Below are 14651 nucleotides of genomic sequence, written 5' to 3'. Positions count from 1 at the left end.
ACTTGGGTCAGAGGCAGGACGACGTGCCCAGAGCTGGACCAGTGGGGGTTCAGCTTGTGGACAACCTGTCAGCTACCTGTTGTTTGATTAAACATAAAGCAGTTGCTGGACTTCTTAGTCAATTCCCAAGCATAATTTCTCTTTTGTGGTGGAAACCATGCTAAACGTTGAGGAAAGAGAGAAAGAAAGGAATAGAAACCATGATCTGTGCCTGCCAGTCAGCAAAGGACAGTTCCATTTTGCTTTTGCCTGATTTTATGCAAATCTTTCATTCCAAAAGGCCAGCTAGATCTAATACACCAAGGCAAAGAACTAAGAGTGGGTTGGGTAGAGTTTATTCTATTCACCTAGGTGATATGGTGATATTCATGAAAATGTTGTTTACATGTTCCGTTTCACAAAAGAATGGTTCAAAAATGAAACAGTTGAATGGAGAAGACAACAGACGGAATTTTAGGCAAAAAAAAAACAAAACAAAACAGGCTCATTTTTGTCATCTAAATTATTACCTGTATTAGCCAAAACTAAGTCATTTTTATTGTTGAGCTCCTACATAGATAGAATTTAGTTAAGATAGCAAAAAATATTCAGAACAGAGAAATATGTCTTATTGTCCTAAAAGTTGTCTGCCCAGTCTTGCTGCTTTTAAAAGTTGCAGAGAATCACACTCTGTGAGTTCAAATACTTCCTTTTATGCTGAATAAATAAACTTGCTTCCAAGTCAGGATGAGCAGGCAGTTCCAAACACTGAACACTTACTGACATTCAGCATGAAGTCCTGGATGTGATCTGTAAAATCAGGGGTTAGTACATTCTTAACCTTTACAAACAGACAAAAGGGCAAAAATGTCTCATATAGTTTTTGGTATAAGTGTTGTTCATATGTCCATAATATTCTCCAGCTTTATATATGTATACATACACACACACACACACACACACACATGCATACCTTGCTATATCAGTTAGTAAAACACCAGGATTCTTTCTCAAGTGTCCTGGGGCATCCAGAGTTCAGCTCCAGGGCAACAGGTAAAGGGAGGTGGGATGAAGCTTGAAGAAGTCAAATGTTACCCATTTCACATTGTTGCCAGAGGGTCTGCCTGTGTTCCGCAGAGGAGAGTGGTGTCAGGGACCCTTCGCACCCAGTGCCTGCAGCCTGACCCCCTGACATCACGGAGGAGCAAACGGAGGCGCATGGCATCTGGAAGATGAGTGATCTGGCCCTCTTGGTTTTGTGCTCTGCCCCCTCCCCCATCCAGTATAATAGTTTTTCTTAACTAGGAAAAGAAGGAAATCAGATAGGCTAGATACTTTGCCCACGGTCATTCAGGGCTTTTGTCCAAGTTCAAAACATTGCTGGCTCGGGAACCCATCTGGAACCTTCTTGACTAATGACATGGAGGCAAAGGTCTTCTCTAGAATTAAGTGCTGCCTCTGCAGAGAGAGTTTCCTAGGAAGACTTGTGATTTAGTTTTGTTTGAGCTGGAAGAAGAGGGAAAAGAGAAAAGAATGGATTGAACTTTAAACTGTTTTCAAGGTCAAGCTAGGGAACTGAGCTGCAAAGAGGCTATTACTATTGTGGGTGGAACTCAAAGGGTTTGATTAAGCCCTCTCGCTGTTTAAATACTCTGTGTTGAGCTGGCAATCCAGGGTTTTAGCTGCCCCGGAAGCAAATATGGCCTTGGCAGTCTCTTCCTTCATTTTTCTTGGTGGCTGAAGGGGGCCCATAGATATTTCATTTAGCTTGTACTGTGCAGGCCCACGAGTGTTTAAAAATTATTAAATTTGTTGCTGACATACAAAAAAGCTGGTTGGTTTATCCAAAAATAAAAAATAAAAAAGTCTGGCCAGTGAGGCCCATATTCCCCTGTAGCCGCCAAGGGCTGGGGGTAGTGCGAGGCCGCTGCCTCTTCCCTTGGGGCGCACACCCCTGGCTGAGCCAGAGATGTTGCTCTGCCTGTTCTGGCCTCACCTCCTTTTCCCTCCTTGGCTTCCTTCTTCCTGCCCCTTTGTCACAAGCAGCTGGTGCCAAGGGACCTCCTGACCCACCTCTGCTTTCAGACTCACCCCGCTGATCCTGCTCTGTGTCTCAAAGCCTCTTCTCCCAGGTGGCGTCAGCTAACAAGTCGGTCTTACAGGCCCATTACGGCAGTGCTTACACTTTTCACTCTCCAACAGCACTCTTTCGTTTTCCCATGGTCTTTTTTCCTGGACCTACTGGAGAGAGTAGTACGAATTTTAGGCCAGAGGATAGGCGAAGTGGAGGGATTTGGGTACAGGTGAGCTCCTGGTCATGCCAGCCTAGGGGTTTGCTGTCTTTTCTTGAGAGTGGGACCACAAGATTGGAACACTGTAATTAGATGGTAGGGTGATGGAGCAGTTTACATCCTTCCCAAGAAAAGAGAGAAGGCCTCCCACCCCCACATCCATCTCCAGAGGTTCCCTCTAAGGAACCTCCCTCCAGCCCAGCCTCAACTAGGAACAGGACGCTCAAGCCCATCTGAGCCACCTGTGACACCTGTGGGGCCCCGGGCCTCCTGGCAAAATGTCAGGCACTGCTTAGGGAAGCAAACGCCTCCGCCTTCTCCTGCAGGTACAGCGCCAAGGTCGCACCTGGCTGGAGGGTGGCCGAGGTGAGGAAGGGCAGGGCTCCCGCAGCCCGGGGAGAAGGAGGGCTCCTGAACTTACAGTTTTGCCCCAGCCTTTCTCCTGTCCCCACAGCTGGCCCTGGATCGATTCTGTACTATGGTCATCAGACTGGCAGCTGGTTTAGTTCTGACAGCTTTTCCTTCTCCTTCTCCAAACTCCTAGCTTTAGGAAGTACTTAACAGGTCTTGTGTTTAAACGAGAACATGGCAGGGGCCTGAGAACTCTCAGGAACAATAGGCAGGGGGCAATGACCTCCCTCAGACTCCCCTAGCCTTTGTTCACAGCCCAGAAGGCACGGCATGAACTTGGAAAAATCATATTGTCATGTGGGAGACTGCAAGGGAAGGGGGAGAGAGAACAAAAAAGTTTGGAAGTGAGTTCTTAAAGCAAATGTATCCCTGGCAATTTCTCCAGATTCATAGGAACAGGAGACTTAAAGAGCTTAATTTCAAATTATATAATGTATTATCACTCTACACGCATGGATTCACAGTCCAGATTTAGATCCAAGGGGGAAAAAAGTGATAGGTTAAACTGAGAGTGTGCAACTCAATACTTAAAAATAAAATTGATAATTTGCTTAAGTATGAACATTTTGATTCTATAGCAAAATTATTAGGTGTCAGAAATGATTTGCATGACATCAGAGCACATATTCCGAGAGGCTGATAAGTGTCATACCTCTGCTCTCAAAGAGTTTGCAGTCTAACTGGGTTAAGAAGGCATGAATTTTGGAAAGGTGTGATAAAAATGTTTGCTAAACAGAGTCAGAAGGTTTAGGAATGGCATTTCTTAGCAAATATCAGTGCTACGAGTTTTTAGGACAAAGGGAAAATGAAATCCATCAAGAAAGGTTTTGCTAAGTTTGTCATTTGCAATGTTTTACCTTCTACACAATGTCAATTTAGTGCTTGGCTGGACAGGGGCTATATCTTATTTCTAACACCTGGAACATGCTGACACAGAATAAGCCCTGAATTCATGCTTGCTGAATGAACAAGTGAATGAATGAATTCAGGTAAAGAAAGCAGACAGTTTCCACTGTTTTTAGGCATTCCTTGTGGGCATACTTCCCAGGAGAAGCAGATGCTTGTCAGAGTCACAAGCCTTCCCCATATTTGCCAAGACAGCACAAGCCTGGAATAGCAATTATGTGACTTACAGCCTTGGACCCTGGGCAAGTCCCTGCACCATCATCTGTCAAGGAAAATCCACTTCATAGGAGACAGTGCAGACCAACTTCTTACCCAGGTGCTATGATGACACATACACAAATGAACCTGCTTTTGTACAACGCATCCTAATTTGCACATAAGAAAATTACACATTTACCTGCCCTAAGAGACTTTTCTAATTACTTTTATTTCTTTTTATATGCAGCCCACATTTTTAAGCAGGAGACTAGAGTCTAGCCCCTGGGTTGGGAAGATCCCCTGGAGGAAGAAATGGCAGCACACTCCAGTATTCTTGCCCAGAAAATTCCATGGACAGAGGATCCTGGTAGGCTATAGTTCATTCGGTGGCAAAAAGAGTTGCGTGTGACTGAGCACACACAAACATTTTACAAAAAATAAACTAAATAAAATAAATGTCATCCTTAGTAATGAAATAATCTCTTTTTAAACTGAAATAGAGTTGATTTACAATGTTTCAGATGCATGCCAAAGTGATTCAATTGTACATAGATATATCTATTCTTTTTCAGATTCTTTTCCATTATAGATTATTACAAGATGTTGAATATATCTACTTTTTCAAAACTTTATTCGGTTTTTCTCTTTCCAACTTTAAAAGAAGTGTGTTCAGGGATAAAGGGAATTTTCTGGAGCAACATCCACTGGCATGGCAAGTCAGGAGAACCATCCTGAGGACTCTGGCTCTGGCTGGGGGGCCCTTGCTCCCCAGAGCAGGCCCGGTGGCTCCCAGCACACCCAGCATCAGGGCAGAGTGGGTTAAGCCTCGAGGTCAACGCCGGGCAGCCTTCTGCTGGCAGCTGCCCCACTGTCTTGGTGCCCTGTGGCCCGACTCTCCCCACCTTCTGCTTCGCTGGAAGCAGGCCATTGAAGTAAGTGAAGTAAAAGGCACGAGCTTATCAGTAAAGAGAGATTTAAGTGGACAGGTTCAAAATGGAGCAGTACAAAGTCCAGGTAATTGGTCACGTCCCCATCTCTTCTCCTGCATGAGCTCCACTGTTAAGCTAGTTTGCTTCTCTTATGAAGTGTGTGTGTGTGGGGCGGGGTGGGTGTTAAGAAATTCTGCAGCCACGAAAGATGACGTTGCTCACTCAACCCAGAAGGCTTGATTTCCAGGGATATTCTCTCAGTCTGGGGAGCAGGGCTGTCTCTGGCCCTGTAGATGGAGGCCGGAAGGTGAAGGGGCTTTGCTGGGCAGGCAGACTTGGGTAGGGGGTAGTCTGTGTGGGGTGGTCTGGAGAATGCAGTGAGACCCTCCTGCCCCACTCCTTCCCCTGAAAGCTCCTGGGAATCAGATGATGCAAAAAAGCAAACCATCCCCACTCCCTAACCAAAATACTTCTGTTTAAAAATCAAATGTATGGAAGGAGGCACATGGTTTAGTTATTTTGGGGTAGGGGCAAGATGGAACACGTGCTGGGCAAGGGGAAGATCCGTCAGGCACTCGGTTGGGAGGTAGCAAGGGTGGTGGTTAAAATGCAAACTGTGGTTCCACCCTGTACTAACTGTGAGTAATTTCAGCCTAAGTATCTGTTTTCTCACTGTTCACAGGGGATAATAACAGTATCAGCTCACGAGGTCCTAGAAAGGATTAAACGCGATAATGTATGGTAAACCCTAGCAAGGTGGGTGGTGCACCATGAGTGCTCAACAAACAGGAGCCATTATTAGTAATAATAACACTACTACTAATGTATGGTAGAAAAATAATGATACATGTTTAGAACATTCTTGTTCGACTTCCCTGGTGGTCCAGTGGTTCAGAATCTGCCCACCAATGCAAGGGATGTGAGTTTGATCCCTGGTCTGGGATGATTCCACATGCCTCGGGGCAACTAAACCAGTGAGCTGCAGCTACTGAAGCCCACACACCCTAGCGTGTGCTCTACAAGAGAAGCCACCACAGTGAAAAGCCCATACACCACAAGAAACAGTAGTCCCTGCTCACCACAGTGAGAGAAAGCCTGTGCACGGCCGAGAAGACTCAGTGCAGCCAAAAAGAAATACATTTAAAAACAAATAACATTATTGTTCATCAAGTCTAGCTGTTATGATGGCAGAGTTAGGAAACCCATCTCCCTGGGGGCTTCTGAGGACTCAGTCGTCAGATTGTATCTGGGCTGGCCGCTCCACGTTCAGACACGGAGACCATCCTACATGCCCACACAGCACTGGACTGCTCTCCGAGGGCACTGCCCGATGTGAGCTTATTTGCTCTTTACGGTAACTCTGTGAAGAGGTTTTATAGAAGAAATGAAAACTCAGAGAGGTGCCCCAAGTCTGCCCGCTTAAATACAGAGCCAGGACTAAGGTCTCCCGTGTTTCAGGCAGATTCTTTACCAGCTGAGCCACCAGGGAAGCCCAAGAATACTGGAGTGGGTAGCCTATCCCTTCTCCAGGGGATCTTTCTGATCCAGGAATTGCACTGGGGTCTCCTGCATTGCAGGCAGATTCTCCACCAGCTGAGCTACAAGGGAAGCCCCAAATTTAGTTTCACTCACTACAGATTCTGTGCTCTTCTCATCAGACCAGTGTTCAAAATAAAAATTCCATGGCCCTAAATCCCTAAATTCCACAGATTCTGATTATTGGCCAGGAATTTTTTTCTAAGTGCTAGGCAGCTTGGAGAATTTCCAAGTCACAGCTTCTTTGTTATCTTTGATTTTTCAAGTGAACTAAAAATTGGAAACAGGAATTTAACGGAGAGAGGAGAGGGGTGGAAAGAGGAGGCCAGTCTGAGCAGGAGGCCTGAAGCAGCCCAGGTAAGCCTCGGGGCCGTCAGCACGCATCCAGAGCCTGGGAGTACCGGCTTCTATCGTGAGGAGTATCCCTGGGCCGGGCACTACTCCGAGACCCCGAGCACATTCACACAGTTTCCTGCCATGCTCACGACCACCCTCTGATGTCATCCAGCTCCATTTTACAGGCGAGGAACCGGACGCGCACTCACTTAGGCAAGCCCACCTCTGTGCTCAAAGCGGTTGGTTAAGTACTGTTGGTTCTACTCATAGAACTAATTCAGCGCCTGGCTGAGGCAGGCAGCGAGGGTCAACTGAACGGGTCAGAGACCTCTGGGCAAGGAGAAGGGCAGGGCTCCCCGGGACCCGGAGCACACCTGTGCCTGCCTCCCTCCTGCCATCCCAAGAGCTGGGGTGGGCTACACTCCTGCCTAAGATTCATCCTCCCACCGTGCTTGAGGCTGCATGCTTTCTGGTCTCTTCTAGAGCTTTCTGGAAGCAATGCTTAGTGTCTTCTTTTCTTCACCATCTTCAACTTTTTCATCTATCAGTTCCTTCTCAGTGATCTGTGAATAGGGTTGCTGCTGCTACTGCTGCTAAGTCGCTTCAGTCGTGTCCGACTCTGTGTGACCCCATAGACGGCAGCCCACCAGGCTCCCCAGTCCCTGGGATTCTCCAGGCAAGAACACTGGAGTGAATAGGGTTAGGTGGGCCTATCTAACAATTCTCTAGCTTCACATGCCCTAAATCTGCTAAAACTGATTTCATCCCTCACCCTACCCCCAAATCTTCTCCCCTGTGTTCACCATCTCAGTACTGACAGCATTCATTTGGATGGCCAGGGCAGAAATTTCGGCATCGTTTTTGGCCCCTCCCTCTCAGTCACTTTGTCATGCAATTCATTGCCTCGTTGTAGCTGGCACCCTGTAAATGCCTCTCAAACGTCACATCTCTCCTCTGCCACCACCTTCAGCCATCCTCACGCTGGATCAGCGCTGTTGGGGTGGTTTTCTCCTTTTCTAGTTTTGTCAACCTCCCCCAGGTTCTCTGCACGACAGCAAGAGAGACCTTTATAAACAGAAAGCCGATCCTGCCATTCCCTTGCTTAAACCCTGCAGTGCCTCTGCTAAATCCGAAATCGAAGACTAATGTCTACATGGACGGACACAGACTTTGGTGATACGGTCCTGCTCACTTCTCCGGACTACTGTCCCTCTCCCCCCAGAATCCTCATCCCTCCCACCAGCCAACTGGGCCAGTTCTCCTTACCCTTCAGCGCAGTGTCACCTGGCCCAGGAATTCTCCTCTGAACTCTCCTATGTGCTTGGACCCTGATAGCATTTACTCACCACATGATAACTATCGACTTTTTTTTAATATCCTGAACTACAGAAAGTACCTTGTCTTTGAGGATAGAGACAGTGTCTTAGCTATCAGTATCTATTCTTCATCCCATACCTGGCATTTGGATAAAACTTGGGCTCCAAAATCACTGCAGATGGCGACTGCAGCCATGAAATTAAAAGACTTGCTCCTTGGAAGAAAAGCTATGACCAACTGAGACAGCATATTAAGAAGCAGAGACATTACTTTGCTGACAAAGGTCCGTCCAGTCAAGGCTATGGTTTTACCAGTGGTCATGTATGGATGTGAGAGTTGGACCATAAAGAAGGCTGAGCACCAAAGAATTGATGCTTTTGAACTGTGGTGTTGGAGAAGACTTTTGAGAGTCCCTTGGACAGCAAGGAGATCAAACCAGTTAATCCTAAAGGAAATCAGTCCCGAATATTGGAAGGACTGATGTTGAAGCTGAAACTCCAATACTTTGGCCACCTGATGCGAAGAACTGACTCTTTGGAAAAGACCCTGATGCTGGGAAAGACTGAAGTCAGGAAGGAGAAGGGGATGAGAGGATGAGATGGTTGGATGGCATCACTGACTCAATGGACGTGAATCTGAGCAAGTTCTGGGAGTTGGTGAAGGACCGGGAAGCCTAGTGTGCTGCAGTCCATGGGGTGGCAAAGAGTCGGACACGCCCAAGTGACTGAACAACAACAACAATAACCATAGATATGGGTTGGATGAATAAGTGACCCAGCAAGGCCGTGAGGGGTAACCAGAAGCTCATCAGAAGGACTTTGGAGCTCAGAGTACACAATGTTTTCCTCATTTAGGGGCCAAGTTGGCAGCAGAGATGGACTGAAATGGTCCAGAGGAAGCCCCTGAAAGCTAATACCTGCTGAACTAGCCTCTTTGTAAGCCTTGCTGTTAATTATTTTCTCTTAATTTCTGTAGTGATCCTATAAGGTAGAGACTATTCTTGCTCTCATTTTACAGATGAGGAAACCAAGGCTCAGAGAAGTTAAAGAATTGGCTGAAAGTCACACGGTAGTGATGCTAAGATTCAAACTCTAGTCTATGTGCCTTTCTCTATGTTACAATTTAGTTCCACAGCTTGCTCCTGCAGCTGCCTCACTCTATAACACATGTGGAATATTTAGGGAGTTCTTATGACTCCACATGCAGAGATAAAACTAGGCAACAGCTTGTAAGAAGGACAAATTTCCCACCAGACTTGGCACAGTCATGCTAAGAATCTGGATATCTTTGTTTAGCATCTAACTGGACTCAAGATTCTGTAATCCCGGAATTTGAGAGCTGGAAAGGACCTGAGAAATCCTTTATCCAGGTCCATCCTTTGACACATGAAGGGGCCAGTGCTCTGCCCAAGGTCACTCTTTGAGGCTCCTGATCCTCCGGCCAAGCCGTGCATGCTTTGCCATTCTGATCCTTGACTGTGTGTATTTGAGTCTTAATAAAACAGCTCTCTAAAAATTTCAAACCGCACTTGTCAGATAAAGAATTTCAACTTCCCTAGTAGCCAGATGTCATTACATCAGTGGGCCTGGACTGGCTGGAACCAGGAAGTTCAGGGGAAAGTAGGACTTCGGGTGAAATGGGGTTTCGATGGTGAGGGCGGCCCAGGGGTGGGGCGAGTTGGAATTCTTTCCCCAGACGACCTTCCTTTTCACAAACATCACGGAAAAACAAGACGGGACTTCAGAAAGCTTTGTTGAACACATACCTGCAAGTAGGAACTGGAGAAGTTGTCCTCAGGGGCTTGTAATCCAAAAGGCAGATAGATGTGAGTGCAGCAATTAGACATGATAAAAATCTAAGGGGCTAATACTCGGAGGAGGGCACCAAGGGCCTTGCCTTGGAAGTCAGGGAAGGCGTCCTCCAGGAAGTGGCCCCAGCTGGGCTTTGAAGGAGAAACAGAAGAGGAGGCAGATCATTTCAGAGGGAAGAGCAAAGCTGGAGGGGCTGAGAGTTAGTCATGAGAGGGCAAATGCAAGCAGCGCTGCTCAGAGTGTGGAAGGTGTACAAGGATCACGTGAGGGGAGTGTTGGAAACGCCATGATCCGGCCCCACACCTGAACCTACTGGATCGGAACCACTGGGGATGGGCCCTGCGACCTGCACGACTTAACAAGCAGCGTAGGCGATTCTGACGTTCCCTAGACGTTAAGGCCCATTGAATTGGAGCGTTCCTAACTGGAAGTCGGGGCATCCTTGCTCCCGAGGTGGGGCTTTGGGGCAGAGACAGAGTGTGGGTGCCGGCCCTCAGGCTCCCTTCTGAAACACCCCTTGTGCTCCGGCCCTTCTCAGACTCAAGCAAGCACCATAGAGCGCACTGTGTACTTTCTGGAGGTTTTGCCCTGTCATCTGTGAGGCCCCAGACGGCCCGGCCTCCCTGTGATTCTAGGTGCTGACCGTGTCTCTATAAGCGTCACAGCCATGTCTCCAGGGACTTGTCATGTCTGCCAGGGCCCTGTGAGTGCTCCTTCTCAGAAGTCTCACTTTCTTTGTGTCCTTAATGACTCAGACGCCGTTCTCCCACATGGACCTTCCCAAACACCTCATCTGAAAGTGGCACATGCCCCTGTTTCCCTCACTCCCTGTACCCCAGTCTTGCTTTGTTTTCTCCACCAGCTGAATCAATATCTATCCTATGTTTTCCTTTTCGTTTCTTGCCAGTCCTCCCAGCCTCCAGTAAAACATGAGGTTCATGAAGACAGAGGCTTGTGTGGTTTTTATCTCGTTGCTGTAGTCTCCATAGAAGATGTGCTCCACGTGTCCAGTGAATGAACGGTTGACCCGTTCTGCACGTGTGGCTCCAGTTATAATTGATTGAGCCAGGAATGAGTCCCTAGTTCCGGGGCAGCTTCCCACTGCTGGGCCAATGGCCTTGGAGGGGGTCTGGCATGAGAGTCATGCTGACAGGCTGACCCCATCAGACTCCGCTGTGAGACACGGGGAGGGACACTACAGTAGGGTGAGACCGAAGCAAAGAGCCACAGAGACAAGGCCGCAGACGCTCAAGGCAGGGGAGTAACAGGAGTGGAGACAGGGAAGAGCTGCGTCACCGTCACGATGGAGAAACCTCGATTATCGGGTCTGATAATCCCAGAGAAGGACTCGGGAAACGCCGGGTGAGATGGGGTGGGGACGGGGTTGGGGAGAGCTACTCTTCTACCCTGGGTGATGTCCTAGGTGGCTTCCCTTCGTTCTCTGCACATCCTCCAAACAGCTTTCCATCAGCTAAGATAACCGGCAGGTCCCAGGCTCCTTCACAAAGGCAGCTGCTGCCCAGCCCAGCCCAGCCCCTGTCCGGGGAGGGATTCCTAGTGACCCAGAGGGCCTGGCCTTCCCTCCCGGGAAAGGCGCCTGCCCTGGGGTAAAGTGCCGAGGGCTGAGCTCTGGGGAGTGTCCTTGCCCCTCCCTGGAGGCGAGGCCCAGCTGAGCTGCTCCCTCAGGGTGGCAATATGGAGGGGGACCTCAGGCAATTGCACTTTAAACAGGCTCTTTCCCTTTATGACTATGCAGGGAGAAGGTCAGGGAGAGGCCTTGTTGCTCAGCCAAGTCTGCAAACAAAATCCCATGTTTGCTGTTCCAGGGTGTCCTTGGAGCGGCTCCTCTGAGGCAGGCTGGGGGATGAGGCGCGGGGTGCCAGCAGTGGATGGTGTGGGGCAAGGAGCGTCACCCCTGCCCCCATCCCCACTCGGTTGTTACCTGATCTGTCACAGGGCCCAGGCCCTCCCCTCTGCCTGCCGGTTACCTTCCTGCGTCATTTCCCAAGAACATCTGTGGAAATCTGCCCGTCCACCCCAACGGAAGCCCAATTTTTCTAGAGTTGCTAGCACAACTCTGAAAACATTTTATTTTGGCTCTGCTTAACACTGAGATTGTTGGGGCTCTTATCTTTTTCTTAAATGGAAAACATTCTGAACAGATGGCATGATAACAAAAGCTCATTTGTTCTGTGAATATTTATGAAGTTCCACTAAGTGTCAGGCGCTGGACCAGAAGTGGAGGAAACAGCAGTGACGAGACAGGAACGCCTGCGCTCCCTGAGCCTCTGTCAACAGGAGAGGCAGGTAGTGAACAGGTAGTGATAAACAGGGGGATATTATGAAAGGAGAAGTACAAGAGTCTACCGGAGCTTATCACAGTGGAGACTGGACTAGGCTGGAGTCTGAAGAAACTTTATGGAAGAATGAGCAGGTATTTTAGCCTACTAAAGAGGGTGTAGAAAGAGGGTGTGGAAACACAGAGGAACGTATTTGTAGGTCAGGAAAGACAGAAAGAGAGAAAGAGGAGATAGGTGTAAAGAAATATAGAAGTCCAATGGCACCCCACTCCAGTACTCTTGCCTGGAGAATCCCATGGACGGAGGAGCTTGGTAGGCTGCAGTCCATGGGGTTGCTGAGAGTCAGACATGACTGAGCGACTTCACTTTCACTTTTCACTTTCATGCATTGGAGGAGGAAATGGCAACCCACTCCAGTGTTCTTGCCTGGAGAATCCCAGGGACAGGGGAGCCTGGTGGGCTGCCGTCTATGGGCTCACAGAGTCGGACACGACTGACGCGACTGAGCAGCAGCATGGCTAAACTGAAGACAGGAAGATGGAAGCGGTGAGAGACATTAAATACATTTTGAGGAAAAACAGAACAAGCTTTGCTCTTCACACCCCCCCAGAATGTGGCATTCAACAATCAGATGAGCTTCCCTTTCCCCAACTCTGCATGACAAATGGTTTTACCAGTTCAGAGCAAATAGACAGATAGCTGACCATACTCTGAGTGTCTGTCCCTGTCCACAGTTCATCTAGAAAAGTTGGCCATGTCGTCTGTCCTGAAGGCCAGTTCCCCTGTCCAAGGAGGGGTGCCTGACCCCAGAGAGGCCAGTGTTTAGTCTTGTCAGGGGGCTATGCAATGGCCTGTTTCAAAAGCTCTGTGAAACAGAGGCAGCCTGTGCTACATGGTGATGCATGAACCAGTAAGAATCTGAATTCTTGTTTAAAGGGGCTATTGAACAAGACGCATCACACAAAATTGGCCAATAGCAGCAGAAGTGGGAGAAACAGAGGCAGGGAGTTGCCAAGACAACGCAAAGCTGAAACCCTTGCGTGTGAAGCCCAAAGCTTGCTGCAGTGTCCTCTGGGCCCCAAAGACAGTTCCACCTCCGTGAGGCTTGGCTGTGCTGTCGAGGGTCCTGTCTTCCTGTCTCTCCACAGATCCCTTAAAACGAACCTCACTCACCTCCTGGGTCCTGCTTCTTACCGCTGGAGAGCTAGACTCCACAAAGTGGGCTTTGACATCTGACATCTGGCTAAATTTTCACTTTTACACCAATTGCTTGGGTTACAGCCTTAGATTCAAAGTTTTGGGGGCTTTCTCCATTTTCTACCAGTTTTCTTTTACTCGTGTTTTGAGTATTAGATTAACTCACTGTTTAAGCAAATACAATTAATTTTCTCAATACGGAGAAGAGAGAAAGCTGTGTGTGAAGGATGTTAGCCCTTACTTTCCAAAAGTGGCAACCCACTCCAGCATTCTTGCCTGGAGAATCCCGTGGACAGAGGAGCCTGGTGGGCTACAGTCCAGGGGGTCGCCAAGAGCTGGACACAAAAGAAGTGACTTAGCACACATGCATGCATGCAGGAGACAGACTAAGCACCCGAACCCAGTCTCTTCCCTTTTTCCTTCAGCATTTTTGCTACACTGTGCTGCCTCTTTATTCATTAAATATATATCAGACAGTGTCTACTATGGGGAGGTATATAATTTAAGTCGAAATTGTTCTCAAGAGGTTTGTGGTCAAGGTGAGGAATCAGACAGGAGCATTAATGATGATAAACTGAGTGGCAAGTGATAGTCTAGAGGTGTGCCCTGGTGTCTTGAGAGCTCAGAGGAGGGGCCACTACGTCAGACTTCAAGGGCTGCCCAGTGATAGTCAAGGACAATGTCTTAGCAAAGGTTACCTTTGACCAGAGTTCAAAGGATAAGCTGCAATTCAGCAGATAAAGGAGCAGGGAAAGGCTTTTTAGGTCAAGGGAATGACATAGGGCTGACAAGGCATGACCGGTTTGGGGAATCACAAGCATGCGTTTTTCATTATGACTAAAGTAACTTTGAATGTTGTGTAGGGTTGCCACATAAAAAATACAGCTCACCCAGTTAATCTGAATTTCAGAGAAACAATAAATCCTTTTTGAGCATAAGTATGTGCCATGCAGATTTAACTGATATCTATGTTTTTATTTGCTAACTCTGGCAGCCCTAATGTTAGGGAATAGCAGAAAATAAGGCCAAGCTTGTAGGCACAAGGCAGCCATGGAATTTGTGCTTTCAGCCAAGGACTCACTCGAACTTTTTCCTGAAGGCCATCCGGTGCTCTCCAGGAACATGATAAATGGGAGTGCTTTGACCGGACTCGCATTTTATAAAAGTTCGGAGACTAGATTGGAAAGGGCTGGGTAGGAAGCAGAAAACCAATCAGAATGTGTGGAAGCTTGCTACTTTTGCCCTTAAACACATTTCCCCTTTCCTAGTAAGACCCTGGCTGCTGCTACTGTTAAGTCACTTCAGTTGTGTCCGACTCTGTGCGACCCCATAGACGGCAGCCCACCAGGCCCGCAGTCCCTGGGATTCTCCAGGCAAGAACACTGGAGTGGGTTGCCATTTCCTCCTCCAATGCATGAAAGTGAAAAGTGAAAGTGAAGT

General features: G+C 48.0%; 1 long non-coding RNA gene across 1 annotated transcript; it reads right to left on the bottom strand.

The window, feature by feature from the left end:
- Window positions 1-505: 505 nt before the first annotated feature.
- On the bottom strand, window positions 506-12282 carry LOC113899691. Its single transcript, XR_003512960.1, has 5 exons — window positions 11121-12282; window positions 9669-9845; window positions 2071-2220; window positions 953-1103; window positions 506-789 (listed from the first exon to the last, which is right to left on the bottom strand). It is a non-coding gene; the product is annotated as an uncharacterized LOC113899691 (long non-coding RNA).
- Between the last annotated feature and the right edge of the window lie 2369 nt (window positions 12283-14651).

The sequence above is a fragment of the Bos indicus x Bos taurus genome, chromosome 10 (genome assembly GCF_003369695.1).
Source record: "Bos indicus x Bos taurus breed Angus x Brahman F1 hybrid chromosome 10, Bos_hybrid_MaternalHap_v2.0, whole genome shotgun sequence".
Lineage (NCBI taxonomy): Eukaryota > Metazoa > Chordata > Mammalia > Artiodactyla > Bovidae > Bos > Bos indicus x Bos taurus.
This window is presented reverse-complemented; position numbering and strand designations above follow the sequence as displayed.